Here is a 21,879-nt window from a genome sequence, read left to right as displayed (position 1 = left end):
GTTTCCTCTGATGTAGATGAGGGCAGCGTATCTGAGTTCTCCCAACGGTCCTTTGGGGATTCCTTGGAGGAGACGGATTCCCGCTCGGATGGAGCGGATGACCCCTCTGCAGCACGGATCTTTCGCTCAGAGGATTTGCCCAACCTGTTAGTGCAGGCCATGAGCATTTTGAAGATTTCCTCTCCAGAGGACGTCTCTCCCTCAGCCCCTGTTGGCTCCGCCATTATGCTGGGGACGAAGCGCCCGCCTAGAATCTTCCACGTGCATGATGCCATGCACACCTTAATTTCGGCTCAATGGGATGTCCCGGAAGCGAGCCTTAAAGTGGCTAGGGCTATGTCCCGTCTCTATCCTTTGCCTGAAAGTGAACGGGAGGCCTTTCTTTGGCCTACCGTGGATTCTTTAATCACTGCGGTGACTAAGAAAACGGCGTTGCCGGTGGAAGGTGGCACGGCCCTAAAGGATGCCCAAGACAGAAGATTGGAGGTGGCCTTAAGGTTGTCCTTTGAGGCGGCTGCCTTAAGTTTGCAGGCCTCAGTTTGCTGCTCCTACGTGGCCAGGGCGTGCCTGACGATTGTGCAGCGGGCTTCCCCCTCGGATCCTTCCTTGAGGGCTGATTGGCCGGCCCTGGAATCGGGCTTGGCTTATTTGGCAGACTTACTGTATGATGTCTTGAGAGCCTCGGCTAAAGGTATGGCTCAGACAGTCTCTGCGCGGCGGTGGCTTTGGCTGAAACATTGGTCTGCAGACCACGCCTCTAAGTCCCGCCTGGCTAAGTTGCCTTTTAAAGGCAAGCTGCTCTTTGGGGTCGAGCTGGACAAAATTGTGACCGATCTCGGCACGTCTAAGGGCAAGAGGTTACCAGAGGTCAGGGCTCGGGCTAGTGCTCGCCCCGGTAACTCCAGAGGACGGTTTCAAGAAGCCCGTCGGTACCGCCCGGGCAAGTCGGGCTCCTCTGCCCCCTCTTCCTTCAAGAGGAACTTCTCCCCCAAGCAGCATTCCTTTCGCAGAGACCGCCGTCCCGGAGGTGCGCCCTCTGGTCCTCCCCCGGGGTCTCGTACCCAATGACGGGGTCCTGGTCCATGGCCCAGTGCAGATTGGAGGACGCCTGTCCTCGTTTCTGGGCGAGTGGACCAGGGTAACTTCAGATGCTTGGGTGCTGGAAGTCATCAGAGACGGCTACAAGCTAGAGTTCTGCCGACCCTTAAGAGACGGGTTTGTACTCTCTCCCTGCAAGTCTCCGGTCAAAGCTGTGGCAGTGCAGCAGACCTTGGACAATCTGATCCGCCTGGGCGCGGTCGTTCCGGTGCCAGAAAACCAGCTTGGCAAGGGACGTTACTCCATTTACTTTGTGGTACCAAAGAAAGGAGGTTCTGTACGGCCTATCCTCGACCTCAAAGGGGTCAATCGGGCCTTGAAAGTTCGGCACTTTCGCATGGAGACTCTCCGCTCTGTTATAGCGGCAGTGAAGGCAGGGGAGTTCCTGGCATTCTTGGACATCAAGGAAGCGTACTTGCATATTCCCATCTGGCCTCCTCATCAACGCTTTCTGCGTTTTGCAGTCCTGGGCCGACACTTCCAGTTCAGAGCCCTCCCGTTCGGGTTGGCTACTGCTCCACGGACCTTCTCCAAAGTAATGGTGGTCATCGTGGCCTTCCTGCGAAAGGAAGGAGTACAAGTCCATCCTTATCTGGACGACTGGTTGATCCGAGCCCCCTCTTATGCAGAGTGCGGCAAAGCTGTGGACCGGGTGATTGCTCTTTTGAGCTCCCTGGGGTGGATCATCAACTGGGAGAAAAGCCAGCTGCGCCCGACTCAGTCCCTAGAGTATCTGGGAGTTCGATTCGACACCCAAGTGGGCAGAGTGTTCCTGCCGGACAATCGGATTGTCAAACTTCAGGCTCAGGTGGACCAGTTCCTAGTAGCCTCTCCGCTTCGGGCTTGGGACTATGTGCAGCTGTTGGGCTCTATGACGGCCACAATGGAAGTAGTGCCCTGGGCCAGGGCTCATATGAGACCACTACAACACTCTCTGCTGCAGCGCTGGACTCCGGTGTCGGAGGATTATACTGTGCGCCTTCCCTTGGACCCAGCAGTGCGCAAGGCACTGAGCTGGTGGATGAAGACAGACAAGTTGTCTGCAGGGATGCCTCTTGTGACCCCGGAGTGGATTGTCGTCACGACGGACGCCTCTTTGACGGGCTGGGGAGCCCACTGCATGGGAAGGACAGCGCAGGGGATCTGGTCTCCTGCAGAGGCAAAGTGGTCTATCAACCTCCTGGAACTCAGAGCCATTCGGTTGGCGCTTTTGGAGTTCCTCCCGGTACTGGCGTTGAAGCCAGTACGGGTCCTGTCGGACAGTGCCACGGCTGTGGCCTATGTCAACCGCCAGGGAGGTACCAAGAGCGCCCCTCTAGCCAAGGAAGCCATGAATCTATGCCAGTGGGCGGAAGCGAGCCTGGAACAGCTGTCAGCGGCCCACATTGCCGGAGTCATGAATGTCAAGGCGGACTTTCTCAGTCGCCATACCTTGGATACCGGAGAGTGGCAGTTATCGGCTCAGGCGTTCTTGGACATCACGAAGCACTGGGGCCAGCCGAGCCTAGATCTGATGGCGTCATCGGCCAATTGCCAAGTGCCGCACTTTTTCAGCAGAGGACGGGACCCTCGATCTCTGGGAGTAGATGCTCTTCTCCAACAGTGGCCGACACAAGAGCTTCTCTATGTGTTTCCGCCCTGGCCCATGTTGGGCAGGGTACTAGACCGGGTGGCAAAGCATCCGGGCTGGATAATCCTGGTGGGTCCGGACTGGCCCAGACGTCCCTGGTATGCGGACTTGATCAGGCTCTCAGTGGACGACCCTCTGCGGCTGCCAGTGAAGCAGGGCCTGTTGCATCAGGGTCCCGTGGTGATGGAGGATCCCTCCCCCTTTGGTCTTACGGCCTGGCTATTGAGCGGCAGCGTCTGAGGAAGAAGGGCTTCTCAGACAAGGTCATCACCACTATGCTGAGAGCGAGGAAGCGCTCTGCTTCTACTGCTTACGCCAGGGTTTGGCGTACCTTTGCAGCGTGGTGTGAAGCAGGCTCACTTTCTCCCTTCACTGCTCCGATTTCTTCAGTGCTGGCGTTCCTGCAAGAAGGTCTGGAGAAAGGCCTGTCGCTCCGTTCCCTTAAAGTCCAGGTAGCGGCTCTGGCTTGCTTCAGGGGCCGCCTGAAGGGTGCTTCCCTGGCTTCGCAGCCAGATGTGGTACGTTTTCTCAAGGGAGTTAATCACCTGCGCCCTCCTCTGCGCTCAGTGGTGCCTGCGTGGAATCTCAACCTGGTGCTAAGAGCCTTGCAGAAGCCGCCTTTTGAACCCTTGTCGAGGGCATCTCTGAAAGACCTGACGTTGAAAGCAGTCTTTTTGGTGGCTATCACTTCAGCCAGAAGAGTTTCCGAGCTCCAGGCACTCTCATGTCGAGAGCCTTTTCTGCAGTTCACTGAGACAGGAGTGACTATTCGCACAGTGCCTTCCTTCCTGCCCAAGATTGTTTCTCGCTTCCATGTGAATCAGCAGCTCTGTCTCCCTTCCTTTCGTAGGGAGGACTACCCAGAGGAATACTCTGCTCTCAAATATCTGGATGTGAGATGAGTCATCATCAGATACTTGGAAGTGACCAATGATTTCCGGAAATCGGATCATCTGTTTGTCCTGTTTGCAGGTCCTCGTAAGGGTCTGCAGGCTGCTAAGCCTACAGTGGCAAGATGGGTCAAGGAAGCCATTGCAGCGGCTTATGTGGCCGTGGGGAAGGTGCCGCCTATCCAGCTGAAGGCTCACTCCACTAGAGCTCAGGCGGCCTCGATGGCAGAGGCCGGGTCCGTCTCCTTGGAAGAGATTTGCAAGGCGGCAACTTGGGCATCGGCCCATACCTTCTCCAGGCATTACCGCTTGACTGTGGCTGCTCGGGCGGAGGCCCGGTTTGGAGCTTCAGTGTTGCGGTCAGGGATTTCAATGTCCCGCCCTGGGTGAGTACTGCTTCGGTACATCCCACCAGTCTATGGATTGATCAGCATGATGATATGGAAGGTAAAATTATGTATCATACCTGATAATTTTCTTTCCATTAATCATAGCTGATCAATCCATAGCCCCTCCCAGATATCTGTACTGTTTATATTCTGGTTGCATTTCAGATTCAAGTTTAGTCTTCAGTTCCTGTTCAGGAGGACTTCGTGTTCAAGTTTTTTCAATTGGATTCTTCAAGAGTTGAGACGAGTTTGTGTTACAGTGAGCTGCTGCATTCCTCTCCCCTCCGTTTTACGGGGCTGGATTGAGACATAAATTCTGCCGGCGCTCCCTCCCGCTTCGTGCGGCTGTAGGGCAGCTTTGTACCCCTCCCGCTTCGGCGGTGTTACGGTCAGTCAGCTCCTCCCGCGGTTGCGGTTGCAGGATAAGCCAGATCCCCCCGCATCGGCGGGGTGGTGTCCCTCCCCCGCTCCGCGGGGATGAGCTGGACGGATTCCCCTCCCCACTTGTGTGGGGATGAGCTGGGTTAATTCCCCTCCCCCGTTTCGGCGGTGGTGAGCTGGGCAGAGTGTCCCTTTGTGGGTGTAATTCTCTAAGTGCTGAGTCCTGCGGATGGAGCTTGAATATCGACATACTGAGGAGTTTCCGGCAGCACATGACCACATATAGGGAGGCAAAAGCTTTGCTCTCTATCTCCACCTGCTGGTAGATGGACACAACCCACCAGTCTATGGATTGATCAGCTATGATTAATGGAAAGAAAATTATCAGGTATGATACATAATTTTACCTTCACATCTACTCGTTCCACTCCACCCATTATTTTATAGACCTCTATCATGTCTCCCCTCAGCCGTCTTTTCTCCAAGCTAAAGAGCCCTGGTCGCTTTAGCCTTTCCTCATAGGGAAGTCGTCCCATCCCCTTTATCATTTTTGTCACTCTTCTCTGCACCTTTTCTAACTCCACTATATCTTTTCAGGTGCGGTTGAACTATGGAGCGATACAAAGACATTATAGTATCCTCATTTTTGTTTTCCATTCCTTTCCTAATAATACAATAATCTCTTTGGTCCTTGCTCTTACTTAATGTTAATACAATATACGTAATGATAGCAAGTATAAATCTCCGAAATGGCAACTGTTAATGCTAATAGAGGAAAAGACTTCAGAATCTCGGTTTCAGCTGTTACCATATAATTCAATATTTAACTAGCTGACCGCTCTGCTCTGCGTGTTGAACTTTTCATACACGCTAGCGAGAATCCTCATCAGTCATAAAAACCTCTACTTAAACACTTTCTTTTGTTATGTGACTATTATTCAAATAGTACTTAGCTGTAGTGTGTGTGAGGGCAAAATATACTAGTCCAAGCCCAACGGCAAGCTTCCGCTTCGCTCGTGGCTTCTTAAGGAGCTGGACGGCATAACCCTTCTTCGCACCTATAACAATATAACCAAGAATTACTCAATCAGTTAACATCCAGAAATAGAGTAAGTGGAACAACTCACATTTTAGCCGAACGAGGAAATACCTTCACAAACCCTCAGCTTACAACAGCACAATTGTTTCTGTTGAACCGGAAGTATTTATAGTGCTTCCCGTATTCGCTGATTCCCGCTCTATACGGTGCATATTTTAAAGGGCATTCCCTATGTTCTTAAAGGAACGCTTTCCATTCTACACGGTTGTTTAAACCTTCTGGCGTCAAGGATCTCAATCTATAAATCCAGCGTTGTTCTCTTTGTATTAGTTGTAATAGGTTAAGCGATCATAAGCATAATTTGAAGCATTCACGAATAGATGCCCCCTTAGTACAACATAGTAAACAGCATGCCCATAAATTTGAGGATCTGAAATGTGTCGTTTTGGATCAAATTCCAATCAATATTAGAGGAGGGGATCGAAATCGCCAACTAATACAAAGAGAACAACGCTGGATTTATAGATTGAGATCCTTGACGCCAGAAGGTTTAAACAACCGTGTAGAATGGAAAGCGTTCCTTTAAGAACATAGGGAATGCCCTTTAAAATATGCACCGTATAGAGCGGGAATCAGCGAATACGGGAAGCACTATAAATACTTCCGGTTCAACAGAAACAATTGTGCTGTTGTAAGCTGAGGGTTTGTGAAGGTATTTCCTCGTTCGGCGAAAATGTGAGTTGTTCCACTTACTCTATTTCTGGATGTTAACTGATTGAGTAATTCTTGGTTATATTGTTATAGGTGCGAAGAAGGGTTATGCCGTCCAGCTCCTTAAGAAGCCACGAGCGAAGCGGAAGCTTGCCGTTGGGCTTGGACTAGTATATTTTGCCCTCACACACACTACAGCTAAGTACTATTTGAATAATAGTCACATAACAAAAGAAAGTGTTTAAGTAGAGGTTTTTATGACTGATGAGGATTCTCGCTAGCGTGTATGAAAAGTTCAACACGCAGAGCAGAGCGGTCAGCTAGTTAAATATTGAATTATATGGTAACAGCTGAAACCGAGATTCTGAAGTCTTTTCCTCTATTAGCATTAACAGTTTCCTATAATACCTAATGTTCTATTTGCTTTCTTAATCGCCGTAGCACACTGAGCAGAAGGTTTCAACGTATCATCAACGACGACACCTAGATCCCTTTCTTGGTTGGTGACGTGGAACCTTGCATTATGTAGCTATAATTCGGGTTCCTCTTTCCTACGTGCATCACATTGCACTTGCTCACATTAAATGTCATCTGCCATTTAGACACCCAGTCTCCCATTCTCATAAGATCCTCTTGTAATTTTTCACAATCCTCTCATGATTTAACGATTTTGAATAACTTTGTGTTGTCAGTAAATTTAATTACGTCAATAGTTACTCCCATCTCTGCCAATACAAATGAGAGGAGACAATGTGCTGGGAGCAATTTTTGTGTCCCTCCATATTTGCACACAGCCCTTGTTATGACGCTGCACAAAGATGTCTTTGTGAACTGGTTTTCATTTGATTCTGCCTTAATGAGCTGCAGAGCATCATTAATTCAGAATTCAAGTGAAATGTACGAGATTTTATTGCTTGAATGCACACTAAGTACATAAGTAATGCCACACTGGGAAAAGACCAAGGGTCCATCGAGCCCAGCATCCTGTCCACAACAGCAGCCAATCCAGGCCAAGGGCACCTGGCAAGCTTCCCAAACGTACAAACAATCTATACATGTTATTCCTGGAATTGTGGATTTTTCCCAAGTCCATTTAGTAGTGGTTTATGGACTTGTCCTTTAGGAAACCATCTAACTCTGCCAAGCTAACCGCCTTCACCACGTTATCCAGCAACGAATTCCAGAGTTTAATTATGCATTGGGTGAAGAAATATTTTCTCCGATTTGTTTTAAATTTAATACACTAGTTTCATCGCATGCCCCCTAGTCCTAATATTTTTGGAAAGCATGAACAGACGCTTCACATCTAACTGTTCCACTCCACTCATTTTAAATACCTCTATCATGTCTCCCCTCAGCCGTCTCTTCTCCAAGCTGAAAAGCCCTAGCCTCCTTAATCTTTCTTCATAGGGAAGTCGTCCCATCCCCGCTATCATTTTAGTCGCCCTTCGCTGCACCTTTTTCAATTCTAATATATCTTGAGATGCGGTGACCAGAATTGAACACAATACTCAAGGTGCGGTAGCACCATGGAGCGATACAACGGCATTATAACATCCTCACACCTGTTTTCCATACCTTTCCTAATAATACCCAACATTCTATTCGCTTTCCTACCCGCAGCAGCACACTGAGCAGAAGGTTTCAGTGTATTATCGACGACGACACCCAGATCCCTTCTGGTCTAAACTCCTAAAGTGGAACCTTGTATGACGTAGCTATAATTCGGGTTCTTTTTTTCCCACATGCATCACCTTGCACTTGCTCACATTAAACGTCATCTGCTATTTAGCCGCCCAGTCTCCCAGTCTCGTAAGGTCCTCTTGTAATTTTTCACAATCCTGTCCAGCGATTAACAACTTTGAATAACTTTGTGTCATCAGCAAATTTTAATTACCTCGCTAGGTTACTCCTATCTCCAATCATTTATAAATATATTAAAAAGCAGCAGTCCTAGCACAGACCGCTGAGGAACCCCACTAACTACCCTTCTCCATTGTGAATACTGCCCATTTAACCCCACTCTCTGTTTCCTATCCTTCAACCAGTTTTAATCCCACCAATAGGACATTTCCTCCTATCCCATGACCCTCCAATTTCCTCTGTAGCCTTTCGTGAGGTACCTTGTCAAATGCCTTTTGAAAATCCAGATACACAATATCAACCGGCTCCCCTTTGTCCACATGTTTGTTTACTCCTTCAAAGAATTGAAGTAAATTGGTCAGGCAAGATTTCCTCACACAAAAGCCGTGCTGACTTGGAGGCTCATTTTCAAAGCACTTAGCCTCCCAAAGTTCCATAGAAACCTATGGAACTTAGCCTCCCAAAGTGCTTGAAAATATGCCTCTTAGTCTCAGTAATCCATGTCCTGGATGTGCTCTGTAATTTTGTTTTTGATAATAGCCTCTACCATTTTCCCCAGCACCGACGTCAGACTCACCGGTCTATAATTTCCAGGATCTCCCCTGGAACCTTTTTTAAAATGGGCGTTACATTGGCCACCTCCAATCTTCGGTACCACGCTCGATTTTAAGGATAAATTGCATATCACTAACAGTAGCTCCGCAAGCTCATTTTTCAGTTCTATCAGTATTCTAGGATGATACCATCCGGTCCAGGAGATTTGCTACTCTTCAGTTTGATGAACTGCCCCATTACGTCCTCCAGGTTACCGTGAAGTCAGTATAGTTTCTCTGGCTCGTCGCTTGAAATTACCATTTCCGACACCGGTCTCCCACCCAAATCTTCCTCAGTGAAGACCGAAGCAAAGAATTCAATCAATCTCTCCGCTGCGTCTTTATCTTCCTTTTTACCCCTCGGTCAATCCAGCGGTTCCAACCGATTCTTTTGCCGGCTTCCTGCTTTTAGTATACCGAAAAAAAGTTTTGCTATTTTTTTGCCTCTAATGCTATCTTTCTTTCATAATCCCTCTTGGCCTTCTTTATCTACGCCTTGCATTTACTTTGACACTCCTTATGCTGCTTCTTGTTATTTTCAGACGGTTCCTTCTTCCATTTTCTGAAGGCGTTTCTTTTAGCCCTAATAGCTTCCTTCACCTCACTTTTCAACCATGCCGGCTGTCTTTTGAACTTCCGTCTTTCTTTTCTAATTCGCGGAATATGTTTGAGCTGGGCCTCCAGGATGGTATTTTTGAACAGTGTCCAAAGAAGGTCTCTCTGGTTAGTTCTTTGAGATAAGAACTCCCAAGAATGAGCAAGACACTGGTATATTATTTACCTGCTTTGTTTGCAACAGGAAGCTTCTTGCTAACAGTTTTCTACTTAACCTACTGCCACAGGTACAATTCAAAGAGCTTTCATCCAACTGTAACATTTATTAAACTCCTTCTCTGAACCAGATTGTAGCCTGTAGCTTTACTCATTCTCAGCTTTTGGGCATTATTATTGGCTTCTATACACAGTTCCAGCTTCTAAAATAAAATAACAAGTTTGGCCCCGGGGTGTCTCCTTAGGTCATATGTTTTGGTCCTGTCCGAAGATAATAGCCTTTTGGAATGCTCTTTTACTTTACATATCTGATCTGTGGCACTCTACATGGAGGCGTAACCCCCTCCTATTGTTTGGACATCCATCTTTGAAAGGCCCTCTAGCAGCAGGGTTTAAGGGATTTGTGCATCGAGCCACAATAATAGCTAAATCAGTGATTTTGAAAGAATGGATTTCACCTAAAAAGCCTACAGTCCAACAATGGCGCAGCAAAATGATTGAATTTATGAAGTTTGAATGGGAGAATGACCTAGGTCTGATCCGAAATTTTCAGAATCTGCTTTTTTTCCGGGTTTGGACTCCATTTTGGCAAACCCCTTACCCCGGCGGGGAAGGGACATCTCATGAACATATGATATCCCGTGTTGGACTTAGTGTGTTAGTGGCAATCGTGTATCTTCCCTTTGGTTGTATTACTTGCACGACCTACAATAAACAGAAATTGAAATAAATAAAATAACAATTATCTTGTGCCATATTTAACAAACTTTCAGCTATGTGTCTTTCCAAGCCCAAGCTACACACATTAAGCCTTTCTAACTTTATTACAGTTCTGCACCTGCTCTAAGCCACAATGCTTATTCTAATTAGGTTAATTTATATGGTCAACAATGTCCAACCCTTTTACAGCTCTCTGGCAACACTCTAAATAGGATGCTTTTTTAGAGTTCCAGCTTGCATGCCTTGTTAAATCATTAGGTACATGCTTCCCTTTCTTCTAGTCAGAGCATTTCTTCCGGCACATACATTGTCTCCGCTCAAAAACTTCCTTAAATATAATCAAGAACAGCATTTAGGTTCCAAAATTTATTACAGGTTCTGACAGCTAAGCCTCAAACACTCCAAACTTAAACCATCCTTCTGGCTGGCTGAATCAATTCCCTGTCCAGAGCCTCAATCTCTCTCTCTCTCTCTCTCTCTCTCTCTCTCTCTCTCTCTCTCTCTCTCCCCAACCACTATGGGCTTTCTTTGATTCACTAGGAGGACCTTTAATATGAGCACAGATGCTTTACTATCTTCTTGTGTTCCCTAATCTCCTAGACTGCTTGTCTCTGAGCTGCCTTTCTTCCAAAGCTGTGCTATGCGCTCTGAGTCTCCCTCTAATGATCAACCCTGCAAAAACAGTGGTGGGCTGCTCAGTACATTACAATTCTTATATGTGTCTATTTGACCATGTAATTTCATAAGAGATATTTTCCATACAGAAATGCTTTTTCCTTGTCATCAAGCAGATGAAGCCATTACGTATGGGTTGTGTCCATCAACCAGCAGGGGGAGATAGAGAGCACTCAACTTTTCACAGTGCCTCATGGCCAGCCAGCTCCACTGCATCTTCAGTATTCTCTATCTCCCCAAGCAGGGTGGCTGCAGCTTCTTCGAGCTCCATCAAAAATCTGCCTGGGGGTGGCCTCCTGCTTGCAGTTGTTAGCCGGGGTGTTAGAGGCTATAGCAGCTTCACTTTGAAGGCACATAGGTTAGCCCTTTCCCTGCCTTACCCATGCCCCCTTGGATGTGGACATATTAGCTTGCTTTTCCCTGTCCTTTCCCACTCAGTGGATGCAGGCACATTGGTTCGCCTTTCCCTGCCTTTCCCACTCATCTGAGCCTCCGGAGTTCTTATTACCTCTGCTTTCCTCACAGCGTTTAAAAAAAAAAATGGAACAGAGGTTTTCCTTTGATTCTTCTATGGGACCGGAGCTGTGATACTCGGTCCGGTGAGGTAAGAGTGTTTTCTAACTCCTCCGGGGTGGGCCCGCGATCGGGGCGTTTTTGGCGCGAAACCGCCATTTTGAATTTTCCCGCTGTTTTCGGCGATGGCTGCAGAGAATGTAAAGCGCTGTTCCCGGTGTGGCAAGTGCAAATCAGCAGCGAGGCTCTGTAAATCGTGCTGTACAGGTGTAAGAGCCGGCCCGAGCATGGCGAGCAATGATTCTTCCCGCTCAGAGCTGGCAGCGGACGCCATTTTGAATTCTCCGCATGGCGCGGCCTCCGTAGAGACGGAGAGCCCTGAGCCCGGGGGGGGGGGGGGAGACCTCTAATTGAGGCTATTCAGGGAGCGGCTAGCCCCGGACGGGATCTGGGTGCCCAGGGTGAGTTTTTCTCCCCTGATTTTGTGTTATCTCTATATATAAAAGGCAACACCAACGTTCTATGAAGCCTCCAGCCGGAAGTGTGAAGGGGGAGAGATATCCGGTTTCCCCATGAGTGTCTGCGCCACCCTCGCTCTCTCTCTAACACAAACAGTGAAGGAAAACAGCAAAGCAGGAAATCAAATCGCTCTGTCTGTAACAATGAAGGACTCAGAGGGGGGAGGGGAGAGAGGCACAGAGGGCAGGGACACACACATTCCCACATGCACACAGAAGAAAACCTTGCTAGCCCCCGTTTCATTTGCATCAGAAACGGGGCTTTTTTACTAGTTATTACATAAAGCATACAGGCTGAATAGAGCTCTCCCTCAAGGGTCGTCTGAGGCCCCTTGTATTGTCCGTCCCCCCCCCCCCCCCCCCCGGTGGATTCTGGCCTGGGACTGCCCGCTGAGGCTATTTTCCCTGATAATTGGCATAAAGAAAAGCATAGAAGGGCTAATTCCCCTTCAGATTGTGGTGCACCTCCTTTTTTCCCCCCGTGGTCGGGCTGTGAGGATTCGGAGAGTTCTGGCAGGCCTTTGTGCTCTGAGGAGCCAGAGTCAGGTGCAGAATTACCACAGGATCTGGATGATCCCTCCGCGGTGAGGATTTTCCACCGTGATGAGCTGCCAGCGCTTATTTCAGATGCCCTACAGGTCCTTTCTATTGAAGAGCCTGACAGTGGCACGGCCTCCTCTGTGAATCCTAGGATGGCTAGTACCAAAAAGCCTGCTCAAGCCTTTCCTTTGCATGACTCCATCCAAGAGCTTATTTCCGCTTAGTGGGCTGACCCCGAGGGACCTTTGAAAGTTTCCAGGGCTATGGGGCAATTATACCCTCTGCGTGAGGAGCATTTGGCTCTAGGCCTGGAGTTCAGGGGCGACCCTCTCAATGATGGTGCACCAGCCCCCTCCTCACTTCCTGTCATCGGAGGACGTCTTTCCCTCTTTGCCAAGGAGTGGGCCAATATTTCCTCAGATCAGTGGGTTCTGGACCTGATCAGAGATGGCTACAGAATAGAATTCAACGCCCCAGTAAGAGACGTGTTTGTGGAGTCCCGATGCGGTTCTGCCACCAAACGGGCGGCGGTAGAGGAGACTTTGCAAGGTCTGATTCAGTTAGGGGCCATGTCCCCAGTACCTCCCGCCAAACACGGCTACGGCCGATATTCCATCTACTTTGTGGTGCCGCGAAAAGGTGGGTCTTTTCGCCCTATTCTGGGCTTAAAAGAATTAAACAAGTCCCTGAGAGTGCGGCATTTCCACATGGAAACCCTGCGCTCCGTCATTGCTGCGGTACAGCCAGGAGAGTTTCTCACGTCTCTAGACCTGAAAGAAGCTTACTTGCACATACCAATTTGGCCCCCCGCACCAGAAGTTTCTGAGGTTTGCGGTGTTGGGAAAACATTTCCAGTTCCAGGCCTTGCCTTTTGGCTTCGCCACAGCTCCCCGAACCTTTTCGAAGGTAATGGTGGTAGTAGCTGCTTTGCTCAGGCGAGAAGGTATCAGGGTTCACCCGTACCTAGACGACTGGCTCATCAGAGCAGACTCTGTAACAGAGAGCTATCAAGCTACAGCCAAAGTGGTCTCAGTACTTCAATCTCTAGGCTGGGTCGTCAATATGGCCAAAAGTCACCTGACCCCCTCGCAATCTCTAGAATATTTGGGGGCCAGGTTCGACACAGACTCGGGCTATGTATACCTACCGAGCTAAGGCGGTGCAAGCTTCAGAATCAGGTCCGTCTGCTTCTGAGGATGCCCCGCCCGCGAGCTTGGGACATTGTCCAGCTGCTGGGATCGATAACAGCCACATTGGAAGTGGTGCCCTGGCGAGAGCGCACCTGAGACCTCTACAGTATTCTCTACTTCAAAGATGGTATCCAGTTTCTCAGGATTATCAATGCAGACTTTCTTGGCTCCCTGCAGCCTGACTCAGCATGGAGTGGTGGCTCTCAGACAGCATGCTGCGGCGAGGAATTCCGCTGGCGCTCCCCGATTGGTGCGTAGTAGTGACAGATGCCAGCCTGAAGGGCTGGGGCGCACTTTGCAAGGGGAAGCATGCCCAGGGTCTATGGACACCCAAGGAGTCGGAGTGGTCCATCAACCGCCTAGAGTTGAAAGCGGTGTTTCAGGCGCTTCTGGCCTTTCAAGTGACCCTGGAAGGATTGGCTGTCAGAGTGATGTCGGACAACACGACAACAGTGGCCTACATAAATCGACAAGGCGGCACTCAGTGCAGAGCACTGGCCGCACAGGCCGAACAGATTTGCCACTGGGCCGAGCTGCATCTTCAGTTTCTGTCGGCAGCTCACATTGAGGTCAGAGCAACGTGCAAGCCGATTATCTAAGCAGGCATCAGATCGATCCAGCAGAATGGGAATTAGCAGACGAAGTATTCCTGCAGATATGTGCCAAATGGGGCAAGCCCGTGATGGATCTTATGGCGACAAGTTCAAATGCCAAAGTCCCGTGCTTCTTCAGCAGACGGAGAGATCCTCGCTTGGCAGGGTTGGATGCCTTGACTCAGCCCTGGCCTCCGGGCCTACTATATGTGTTCCCTCCGTGGCCCTTGATAGGGTGCGTGCCCCTGCGGATTCGGCTGCACCCAGGAGAAGTGGTGCTCATCTCCCCGGATTGGCCCAGGAGGCCTTGGTATGCGGACCTCCGACAGATGCTAGTGGAGGCTCCCCTTCCTTTACCTCTGGTACCGAACCTGTTGTCACAGGGCCCGGTAGCCATGGAGGACGCCTGCCGCTTTGGTCTTATGGCATGGCGTTTGAGAGGGTGGAATTGAGGGACAAAGGCTATTCAAACACAGTCATTTCCACTCTCCTGCAGGCCCGCAAGCGTTCCACTTCCATGGCTTATGCCAGGATTTGGCGCCAGTTTGAGTCTTGGTGTGCTTCAAAAGCGATCACACCCATGCGGGCTCCTGTCTCGCCGATTCTGGACTTTTTGCAGGATGATGTACAAATAGGCTTGGCCTATAATTCCCTGCGGGTGCATGTGGCAGCGTTGGCCTCCCTTCGTGGTAAGGTTGAAGGCGTGTCTTTAGCTGCTCATCCAGATGTGGCACGGTTTCTTAGTGGGGTGCTTCGGCTCCGGCCTTCCGTGCGAGCACCCTGTCCAGCTTGGAACCTAGGGCTAGTTTTGAAGGCCCTGCAGGCTTCTCCTTTTGAGCCACTTCGGTGAGCATCGGAGAAAGATTTGACACTAAAGGCCGTTTTTCTTGTGGCCATTACTTCGGCGAGACGGGTGTCAGAGCTCCAGGCGCTGTCCTGTAGAGACCCATTTCTGCAATTCTCAGAGTCCGGGGTCACGGTTCGGCCCGTGCCTTTGTTCATGCCTAAGGTGGTTTCAGCGTTTCACCTAAACCAGCCTATTTTCTTGCCCTCCTTTGATAAGGAGGAGTTTCCAGAATCTTTTGGGCAGTTGCACCTGTTGGATGTGCGCAGGACTCTGCTGCAGTATCTACGAGTTACTCTCTCTTTCAGGATCTATGATCATCTGTTTGTTTTGCTGTCAGGTCCTCGCAGAGGGTCTCCAGCGTCTAAAGACACTATTGCCCGCTGGCTTATCTGCTTGCCGGCCGGTCTCCGCCTGTAGCCTTTAAGGCGCATTCTACCAGAGCGATTTCTTCCTCTTGGGCTGAAACTGGAGCACTCTCTCTTCAAGAGATATGCAATGCAGCAACATGGGCTTCTAAGCTCTCTTTTGCCCGACATTACAGGCTGGATGTGGCTGCTAGGAGGGATGCACATTTTGGAGCACAAGTGCTAGCGCGTGGTGTGACCTGTTCCCACCCTATATAGGGATTGCTTTCTTACATCCCATATGTAATGGCTTCATCTGCTTGATGACAAGAAAGGTAAAATTAGGTTCTTTCCTTTAGTCATAGCAGATGAAGCCATGAGCCCTCCTTTTATGATTGTCTGTATGCTGTGAATCTGTTTCAGGTTCTGTTCTTGTTTCCTGAAGTTCCTTCCTTTGGAGAAAGTTGGAAAACAGTCTTCAGGATTCATGTTCACTTATAGGAGGATGAGTCCATTCCCTCCAGTTTATGTTTTGGAGGATAAGTTTATTCCCTCCAGGAGGTTGCGTGTATCCCCTCCAGTTATACAATAAGGAGGACGAGTTTATTCTCTCCAGGAGGATGTGTTCATTCCCTCCTTTTGAGTTCATGCCCTTGTTAAGGGGCCATCGTTCGCTGTGAGGAAAGTTCATGTTATTCCCATTGCGGTTTGCCATACTGCTTTGGAAGCTTCAAATACTGAAGAGGCAGTGGAGCTGGCTGGCCATGAGGCACTGTGAAACGTTGAGTGCTCTCTATCTCCCCCTGCTGGTTGATGGACAACCCATACGTAATAGCTTCATCTGCTATGACTAAAGGAAAGAAAATTACCAAGGTAAGAACCTAATTTTCCCATGTAGTAGTACAAGGTTTTTCCCATATTGTAGATATCCGCCCCTAAAGGGAAGCAGATACGTACAATTCCTGCAGGTGTGAGACTATGGAATTTTTTGCCTGTATAGGTCAGATTAATATCTGATACAACTCAGTTTAAGAAATTGCTTAAAACATATTAATTTTGTGCAACATTTCAGAATTGAGGGCTAAATTTATTTTTAGTTAGATAAAGAGTTTAACTACTCTGCAAAACACAGATTTTTATTTATTTATTTATTTATTGCATTTGTATCCCACATTTTCCCACCTATTTGCAGGCTCAATGTGGCTTACATAGTCTTGTTATGACATTAATATTACAGGATATTAGATATCATTAGTGATGTATTAAGATTAAGTGAGGGTAAAGAAATGTGAGGGTGTAGAGGAGAGTTAGGTGGGTGAGAATAGAAGGTAAATTGTCTTAACTGGTTGGATTAGAATGAGGCTTGTTGTTTTTAATGTATTAATTTGGTTTGGATTATGCATATAATTTTTGTTATCTGTGGAATTATGCGGAATATGTGAGTAAACTAAACGTAGTTTAGGTGCATTCGGCACCTAACTCTTACCGTTCAGTAAATCCAGACTGCCCCAATTTGACCGCCCCTATCGGACTGACGTTCACTTGTCTCTTAGATTGTAAGCTCTTTGAGCAGGGACCGTCCCTCTATGTTAAATTGTACAGCGCTGCTTAACCCTAGTAGCGCTTTAGAAATGTTAAGTAGTAGTAGTAATAGTACCTTGTTGATTGCCCTGATGAGAGTGTAGAGAAGAAGGTATCCATGTATTTCAGGCTGAAAAACTGAAATGTTTCTATTTCTTGCACCGCTTCTTGGATTGCATTATCCAAGATTGCATGTGTGAAGTCATGTGTTCTGAAGAAGTCTTAGTTCAGATTTCCAGTAGTTTCAGTAATATATAGTTGTTGAATACATGCATATTAATTTATCTTTTAAAACAGGCCCAGTGTATAGGAATAAGGTACCCTTGGGAAACTGTGCTTCTACCTTCCATCAAGTTTCAGACCACTAGGCCCCATCTCCTGAGACTTTGATAATTAAATACAATAATTATAATCACCTCAATATCATCCCTCCCAGAACAGTCCTTTTAGTGGACATTATACTTTTAAATAATCAACTTTGTCTCACATATACAGGCATGAATGCATAATCCAAACATAAGTAAATAGGCTATATGAGAACTACCCATCCTTCCTGTGGGTAAAACTACATATTAATGGTTCTTTGAATTTGTGTGGCTGTTAAAACTATTGTTTTGCTTTGAGTGCAGCTGTTCTTTACTGCACCTCCCCCCCCCCACCCCCAGGCAACCACCTTATTTGCATTGAGTTCAGTTCCAAAGAGTTAGAATCAGTGCATTTTATCTAGCAAAAAAGGTGCAGGTACTCAAATGCTAGGCCACCCTTCAGGGGTGGGGTGATCACTGAAGGACCCACCCAGTGGTGTGCTGGAGCCGGCTCGCACCGGCTTGCAAGAGCCGATTGTTAAATTTTCTTCCGGCTTGCGAGCCGGTTGTTGAAAATAGCGAGCCGGCTCTGGCTCTCCTCCCTCCCTCCGGATCCGCCTCACCGCCCGCTTGTTTTTTGAATTCTTCGGGGCAGGCAGTCTTGCCTGCCCGCTTCCAGCGCTGACTGTCCTCCCTTGCCGATTCGCCCTTTAAAAATGGCCGCCGAGACTTCCAGAGGCGGCCTCGCGAGACTTCGGCTGAAGTCTCGGCGGCCATTTTGAAGTTTGAGTCGCCAAGGGAGGACAGTCGGCGCTGGAAGCGGGCAGGCAAGACTGCCTGCCCCGAAGAATTCAAAAAACAAGTGGGCGGTGAGGGCCCGGATCGGGAGGGAGGGTGGGAGGGAGGAGAAGAATTCATGAAACAACTCGGGAGGGGGTGGCAGGGGGGAAAAGGGAGTCGCTGCTGGGCATGGGTGGATGGAGGGGGTCCCTGGGTATGGGTGCATGCAGGGCAGGGGAGAAGAGGGTACACTGCTGGACATGGGTGCATGCAGGGCAGGGGAAAGGAGGGTCACTGCTGGACATGGGTGCATGCAGTGCAGGGGAAAGGAGGGTCACTGCTGGACATGGGTGCATGCAGGGGAGAGGAGGGTCACTGCTGGACATCTGGGTGCATGCAGGGCAGGGCAGAGGAGGGTCACTGGGTATGTGTGTGTGCAGGGGAGAGGAGGGTCACTGCTGGACATGGGTGCATGCAGGGCAGGGGAAAGGAGGGTCACTGCTGGACATGGGTGCATGCAGGGGAGAGAAGGGTCACTGCTGGACATCTGGGTGCATGCAGGGCAGGGCAGAGGAGGATTGCTGGGTATGGGTGCATGCAGGGCAGGGGAGAGGAGGGGAGAGAGAAGAAATGCTGGACGGATGGAGGGGAGAGAAGAGTGAGGAAGGAGATGAGGGAAAAGGAAGAGAGGAGAAAAACTGCACGTGGATGAAGAAAATAGGCAGAAGCTGAGGACCAGAAATGAAGAAGAAAAGATGAAAGAAATAAATGGAAAGGAAGCCCTGGAAACGGAGTTAAGAGGACAGATAGCAGCAGAATCGGATACTGGGCCAGCATGATCAGAAAAACAGTCACCAGACAACAAAGGTAGAAAAAAAATCATTTTATTTTCATTATAGTGTTTGGAATATGTTCACTTTGAGAATCAGGTGCTCAACATTAAAAGTTTATATTTATTTACTTATTTATGGCATTTTATCCCACATTAAACATGAATTAGATTGGAACCTGGGATCATTTAATTTTTTTTCCTGGAGAGAGTAATGCATTGCCCCCCCCCCCCCCCCCCCCCCCCCCCGGCTATAGCCAGCTCTGCAATTTTGGGGGGGCGCCGAGGTGGACGGGGGGTGCAGTGGTGGACGGGGGGGGGGGGGTGCCGAGGTGGACTGGGGAGAGAGCCTGTTGTTAAAAATTTACCAGCACACCACTGGACCCACCCCACAATAGCCAGGCCCCCTGCAACCAGTCACAGAATCTATGACAAGGAAGAATTGGTGTATAGAGCCTGAGCTCTTTCATTAAAACTTGCAATCCATGGGTCAGTTTTAGCAGACAATGAAAAAGGTGCTGGTACTCAGTACCCCCTCAAAAAAAGCCCTGGTTAGAATAGTCCAATCCATTACTGAAAATGAATTTCTGGCTCATAGACCCAGGCTGAGGTTTCCTCCCAGTAGCACCATTTGGCAGGAGACAGTCCAGATAATTATTTTTCATTGACGACAAACAGGCTTATTAATTCTCACAAGTGGGTAACACTGACCTGTGTTGCCCAGTCCTGGATTTACAAAAGTATAAATAGAGCGTTGTGGCACGAGACACACTCCACTGTGCATGTGCAAGTGCCTTACTAACCGCCGCGCCAATGTAGGGTTACCATATATTCCCCAAGAAAAAAAAAGAGGACACATGCCCCGCCAATGTAACACCCACCCACCCCCTGACACACCAACACACCCTGCCCCTCCCCTGTCACTCCCCCCAAAGAAAGCCAGATGCCCTCTTTCTCCCCCCATGTTATCCTCTTCCCAGTTTCCCAGCCTCTCTCCCCTCCACCCACATGACTCCATTCACTATCAGTTCCTTCCCCTCCTGTACCTTACTGTAGTGCCCTGGTGGTCTAGCTGCCTCTTTGAGGCAGGAAAGAGCCCTCTCTTTCCTCCCCGGCATGACTGTAGACCTCTCTTGTTCTCAGTGCCGATTCAAAATGGCTGCCGAGAGTTCAAGCAGTGACCTTGCAAGACTTCTGCGGAGAGGAGGGGAGGATAGGACTTCCAGGCCCCGCCCCTGCCAGGCTGCCTATTCTTCCGGAAATCCAGACAAACGTGCCTGGATGCCCAACTATGTCCTCAAAAAGAGGACATGTCCGGGTAAATCCAGACGTATGATAACCTTATGCGAACGTGGTCTCCTTAGTTCTTTTTCTACCGCGGTGAGGAGAGGGCATATTTTTTTTGCTGCCTCCTGATATCGCTAAAGAGCTTTTTCGGTGGCTTTCAGCTATTTTTTGTACATTTTTCTCTCCCATTATTGTGTTCCTGTTGTGGAACCTCCTTTCTTTGTTTTCCATTACGTTTTTAGTTAATTTTCCCTGGGTTTCTTTATTTTTCATCATCATCAGGCCGCTTTTAGGCCTTGACTTCGGCCGGAATGTTTCCCTTTATTGTCATGCCTTGCCCCTTTTTCAGGTACCATTGATTCATTTAATTTAGCTGATGAAGTTTTTCCTTCCATGTCCACGAAAGTTCCCTGTGGCGCTGTACCCGGTGCAATCGGACAGTCTCTGGGAAAGACACCCATTCTTGGTGTCTGTAGTGTCTTGGGTCCGACCGTAGAACCACTAACTGTGTTCTCTGTCTTCACATGAAGCAGAGGACCCAGATTTCCAGAGAGGCTGAATGTGAGAAGATTTTTGGAGCCAAATCCAGTTCCTCGATGTCAGCATTGGCATCAAGATCGTAGGCGTCGAGTGTCGCACCAGCATCTGTAAGAATGGCTGCTGCTAGACCCTTAGACACTGGGAGCAGTGAAGCATCATGGGTCTCCACCTGCCTCGAGACCTCCTGCTGTGTAGGGCCCTCAGGACCATCCATCTTTGGATCCGACCCCGAGACAACATGTGGGTTTGACGTTGTCCTTGTCAGCAATGAGGAGCCTCAATGACATGCTTCAGGCGAAGGCCAAGAAGCATCGTAATCGGTCACCCTCAACGAATGGTGCCAGAAGATCCTGGACATTGAAGGATTCGGCACCCAAGAAGCATCGGCGCCGGGAGGACTGCTCCCCTTCCATACAGGAGGTGCCAATGCGCCAGTCTCCCAGCAGCCAAGACCCAGCTCCCGCATTGACACCAGCGGTTCTGTAACCTGCGCTTGAGCCAGCACCCTAGCCTTTCCAGGTGTTAGGCTTCGATGAGTGCATCCAAGCCTTGCTCCGAGTTGCTGGATGGCCTCATGCAACAGGTTGCATTGGGGGTGCTTGCGCGCATACCTTGCCTACCATTGCAGGCCCACTTGGCTCTCAGCCTGCAGTGCAGCCTCCAACACCAATGCTGCGTGCAGCTCCGGTGTTGGCTGCCACCCAAGCCAGCATGCCCTCGACGTTGGTGAAGGAAGTTTTGCCGGAGTCAAGGGAGGAAACTACTTCTTAACACCGTTCTCGAGGACACGGTTCCTCCACATTGAGGCAGGTTCAGTCTCAACAGTCCCATCAGGAGGTATTGTCTGACACCAAACAGGAGCGCTCATGGGATTCAGAGAAGGACCCAAGGTGCTTTTCCGAAAGGAGAAAGTCTTCTATGGAGAGCCTTTCATTCCCTTCTTTTGTCAAGGAAATGGTTGATGCTATTCCCTTTACTTTGGAAGTGGAGGATGAGCCCAGAGCCAAGAAGCTCAAGGTCCTGGACTACATGTCACCTCCTAGGGAGGCTGTGACTGTCCTTCTCCACGAGGTACTTCAGGAAGTCCTTGTTAAGAACTGGAAGTCCTCTCTGACAGTCCCAGTCATGCCCAAGAAGATAGACACCCAGTATCGGATCCACAGGGCCTTTGTTGCCTCACAATTCCATGGTGGTGGAATCTGCTCTCAAAAGGACCAGGAGTTCCAGGAACTGTGCCTTGGCGCCCCCAGGT

General features: G+C 49.1%; 1 protein-coding gene across 1 annotated transcript in view; it reads left to right on the top strand.

Moving 5' to 3' along the window:
- The window catches only part of TSNAXIP1 (translin associated factor X interacting protein 1), a 1,164,230-nt gene that overhangs the window by 7,102 nt on the left and 1,135,249 nt on the right, over positions 1-21,879 (top strand). The window lies entirely within an intron of this gene.

The sequence above is a fragment of the Microcaecilia unicolor genome, chromosome 5 (genome assembly GCF_901765095.1).
Source record: "Microcaecilia unicolor chromosome 5, aMicUni1.1, whole genome shotgun sequence".
Classification (NCBI taxonomy): Eukaryota; Metazoa; Chordata; class Amphibia; order Gymnophiona; family Siphonopidae; genus Microcaecilia; species Microcaecilia unicolor.
Note: the sequence above shows the minus strand (reverse complement) of the source record. Positions and strands in the feature narration are given on the sequence as shown.